The 4,930-nt window shown below is 40.5% G+C and overlaps 1 pseudogene; it reads right to left on the bottom strand.

Moving 5' to 3' along the window:
• Positions 1 to 1,725: 1,725 nt before the first annotated feature.
• On the bottom strand, positions 1,726 to 1,876 carry LOC123945273 (annotated as a pseudogene).
• Positions 1,877 to 4,930: the final 3,054 nt, after the last annotated feature.

Below are 4,930 nucleotides of genomic sequence, written 5' to 3'. Positions count from 1 at the left end.
AAGAAAAGTACAGACCAGCCCCTTGAGCGGTTACAGATACAAACTTTCCAAATAAAGTATCAAAGCTCAAGCGCAGTTGCATTTATATACAGTACACATATCCCATTAATATGGCCTCACTATGTTTCAGATCATAGAGCCATTCGGTTTCCTATTGCTGCTGTGACAAATTTGCACAAACTTGGTGCCTTTAAAACATACAAATTTATTCTTTTACAGTTTTAGAGGCCAGAAGTCTGACAGATACCCGGGGCCAAAACCAAGGTGTCTGCCAGGACTGTGCTGCTTCCAGAGATCCTAGGAGAGAATCCATTTCTTGCCTTTTCCAACTAAGAGCTGCATTCCTTGCCTTTTTCAGCATCTAGTGTCTGGCTATATTCCTTGGCTCATGACCTCTTTTTCCATCTTCAAAATCCAAAGTATCTTCAAATCTTTCTCTCTCTGCCTAGATCATCACATATGGCCTTTTCTCTTCCGTGCGTGTGAAAACTGCACCCTCCTGCCTCCTTCTTGTAAGGATACATGCAATTGCCTTAGGGCTTACCTGAATAATATAGGAGAGTCTTCCTATCTCAAGAACCTCATCTCAAGACCCTTACTTTAATCATATCTGCAAAGACCTCTTTTTCATAGAAAGTAAATTGGGATATGGGTATCTTCGGTGGAGCATTTTTTTTCAGCCTACCGATATATCCTTTTGCTGTCCAAGGTTCGTGTCTGTCCCACATGCAAAATATTCATCCCAACATCCCCGAAGTTTCAACCCATTACAGCATCAACTCAAGTCCAAAATTCTTATCAGCAAAATCAGGAATGGGGATTCTCTGGTATGACACATCCTAGGGCAAAATTCATCACTATATGTGTCTTGTGAAACTGGAAAAATAGTTCTCTGTTTCCAAAATACAGTGGTGGTACAGGCTTAGCATAATAGTTATAGATCTTCCTATTCCAAAGGGAGAAATGGGAGGAATAAAGGGGTCACTGCTCCCAAGCAATTTCAAAATCCAGCAGGGCAAATTCCATTAGGTTTCAAGGCCTGGGAGTAAGTTTCTGTGGTCAAGATTGTGCCCTTGGGGCCAGGGCTCTGGCGTCTGCCTCTTGACCCTGACCCGTGTTTCTTCTAGCTTGGAGGACCGAGGCTCTGCTCTCTGAGTTATCCTTGTTTCCCCTGGTTTGTTGCTCAGTAGTTCACCTAGCTATAGGATCTGGGGGTCCAAAAGCTCCCTTTATTTCAAGTTCCTTCTGTCCCTTTCGGCACAAGTCAGCAGTATCCTGCAGGCATGCCGTTCTCAGAAACGTTATGGATCTCCCCTATACTTCATGGAAACTCATGCCATTAGACAAGAGGGTCCTGCACAGATCATTCCTGGGTAATCCCACATCTATTCCTGGCTTCTGTTGAGATGATTGAGAGGATTCTTGAGTCACACCTTTGATTGCTTTAACACTAGCAAAAGGTTATCCACTATACCCTTGACTTTCTCTCCAGAGCACATTTCCTAATGGTGAATCTCTTAGTACAGGTTTGGTTTGGTTTTTTTGTTTGTTTTCAGTCTGGATAGGCTGAGAATTTCCCAAACCATCACGTTAGTTCTTTGTCTTTAATGATTCTTCTAAACTGTGTCTTTCCCTTTACATTTTTCAGATGCAATAAGGAGAAACTAGGCTGTATCTTCGACACTTTGGAAATATTCTTCAACTAAATATCCAAGTTCGTTATTTACAAGTTCTGCTTTCCACATAATCTCAGGACACGATTCAGCTGGCTTTTGGTCACTGTGTAAGAAGGATCTCCTTTCCTTTGTTTTTCAATTAGCAATAATCGCGCCTCGGATAAACCTCATTGGCTATGATACTGCCACTGCGCAAAGCTTCCTTTCCTTTGTTTTTCAATAGTATGTTCCCCATTCCCTTCTTTGTTCTCATCAGCAATGCCTCTAACATCCATATTTCTATCCACCTTCCATTTATGATGGTAAGTCTTTACTCTTCGATGATACAGGCTTTCTCCACTACGCGCCTTACTTCCCCCTGAACCCTCCCTGGTAGAGTCTTCAACATCCCTATTTCTCCACCAGTCTATTAAAGGCAGTCTAGCTTTTTCCTATCATGTGGCCCCAAATTCTACCAGCTTCTACCCATTATCCAATTCCAAAGCCACATCCATATTTTTGGGGTATTTGTTATAACAACTCTACTTCCAAGTACCCAATCTGTATCAGTTAGGTATCTACCAGAGAAACAGAACCAGTTCAAAAATACACACACACACACACAGACTGATTGTAAGGGATTGGCTTATGCAATTGCGGGGTTGGCCGGGCAAGTCTAAAAACCATAGGGCGGGAAGGGCAGAATGGAAGCTCAGGCACAAGCAGAAGCTGCAGCCCAGAGGTGGAATTTCTTCTCCTTCAGGGAAATCTCAGCTCTGCTTTTTAAAGCCTTTTTAACTGATTAAACCAGGCCCACTCAGATGATCAAGGATAATCTTCTTAAAGATAACTGATTAAAGACATTAATCACATCAATTTGACACCTTCATAGCAACACTTATGCTAGTGATTGAATAACTGGAGACTATAGCCTAGCAAAATTGACAGATAAAACTGACCATCACACAATGCAAAATATTTAGGCAGCCCAAAAATATAATGTAATGAAAACTACCAGGAGACCCACAATCCAGAAATACCACTGCTAACCTCTCACCGAGTGTCCTCCCAGACTTAATTCTATGCATATACAAATACACATATTTAAAAATGAGATCATGATATAAATTCTATTCATTTTACAAAAGAAAGTAGCTACATTTTTTTTTTTTTATTTTAGAAGTAATACGTGTTCATTATGCAGCATTCGGAAAGATACAAAGGAGGAAGTAAATATCATTGGAAGTCCCATCACTCAGATAAAACATCATGAACATTTTGGCATATCTTAAAACTTTTTTTCAGAGATACATAGAGATAAATATATCTATATTGTTATACACATTTAATTTTTATAGAGGTATACACTTTATTCTAAGAATGCACTGTAATTTATTTAACCAACCCTTTTCTCATAATCCTTGTGTTGCTCATAACTCTGTCCATTGACAAAAACCCAGGTCAAACTAGCTTGTAAGAAATAAAGGAATGTATTGACATAAGTACCTGGGAGGTGAAGGCACAGCTGGAAAAGGGAGTCAACTGATGTCAGACCTCTGTCTCTTCAGTTCTTGGTAGGATCTCTCCATCTGCTATGCACACTGCTACCAGGTCTTCTGGACTCACTTTTTTATAGACGTTATCTGTGGCAGAGACTGCTGTTAGTCTACCCAGTACCCTATCAAACCCCCAGTTTAATTCTGGGAATCAATGTGCCCAGATAAAAACTAAATTTCTGAGACACCCTTGCAGGTAGGATGCAGTGCTGACCAAATATAAAAGTCATAAATGGGGCTAGAGCCAAAGTTTTAAAGAGTGTTGACTTAGCATGCATCCTTCTGCCTTTTCACTTTTTCTCCTTTTCCCCACCTAGCACATGAATATGATTGCTGGAATGGCAGCAGCCATATTGTGACCATGAGGTATGTTTGAGGAGGGAACCTACATGCTAAGAAAGAGCAGAAACAAGGATCATGGGTAATTAACAATAATGTGGGACTGCTATCCTATTCTGACCTGCTTATGTCAAACTTCTTTTACATGAAGAAATACGTTTATTCCACTGGTATTTGAATCCTCTGATATACGTAGCCAACCCCCTAATTAATGTACACCTCCCAGTAGAAAGAGTAGGTCTGTATGAATAATTCCGGCCTAGAAGCCCCAAGGAAGAATCTGACTGGCTTCACTTAGATGTAGGCCTGTCTCCGCCCCAATCCACGGAAATGGTGCATCAGTTAGGATGCATATTGTCCCAGGAAACAGAAAAGCCCAACTTGAAACACCAACTGACTCAAATGGAAACTTCTGCAGCACTCATGGGAATGCAAAGTGTACAGCCTCTATAGAAAACGGGATGGTGGTTCCTCAAAAAATTAGAAACAGAATTACTATAGGATCCAGCTGTTCCACTTCCAAAAGCACTGAAAGCCAGGACCCAAAATGGGTATTTGTACATTCTTTGCAGCATCATTCACAAAATATAAACGGTGAAAGCAACTAGATGTCCACTAATGGGCCCATGGAAAGCAAAATATCATGTATCCATAGAATGGAATTTTACTGAACCTTATAAAGGAGGGAAGTTCTGATACGTGCTAGGACATGGATGAACCTTGGCCATTATGATAAAGGACATGAGCCCATCGCAAGAGGACAATACTGTATGATTCCACTTACAGGAGATACTCTGAGTAATCAAACACAAAAAATAGCACAGTGGTTGCCAGGGCCTGAGGGGACGAGCTGTCGGGGTGTTCCTGCTTACTGGGTACAGAGTTTCAGTTTTGTAAGACAAAAAGAGTTCTAGAGATGGGTGTTAAAGATGCATTGTGCAACAATGTGAATGTACTTAGTATCAGTGAACTGTACACTTAAAAATGGTTAAAAATGGTAAATTTGATGTTATGTATATTTTGCCACAATAATAAATAAATAAGACAGAAATACCAGCTTAACAGATGCCGCTACTGTCTCATTGGCCAGAGCTGGTCACACAGAGAATTGTCAAATAAAATACAGAATTCCCAGTTCCATTTGAATTTCAGGTAAACAAACATATTTTTTCACCTAAGTATATCCCAAATATTGCCCAAGACACACTTACCTTAAGTTATTTGTTGTTGATCTGAAATAGAAATTTAACTGGGCACCCTGTGTTTTTATTTGCTAAGTCTGGCAACCCTGTTTTCGTGTGGCCGTTTGGAGTTCTCAGGGACGTTAGGAAAGTGAATTGAACATTTAGCTCTTCTAGCCTCCGTGCTAGAGGAAGAGCG

This window comes from Meles meles, chromosome 6 (assembly GCF_922984935.1).
Source record: "Meles meles chromosome 6, mMelMel3.1 paternal haplotype, whole genome shotgun sequence".
In the NCBI taxonomy this organism is placed as follows: Eukaryota; Metazoa; Chordata; class Mammalia; order Carnivora; family Mustelidae; genus Meles; species Meles meles.
This window is presented reverse-complemented; position numbering and strand designations above follow the sequence as displayed.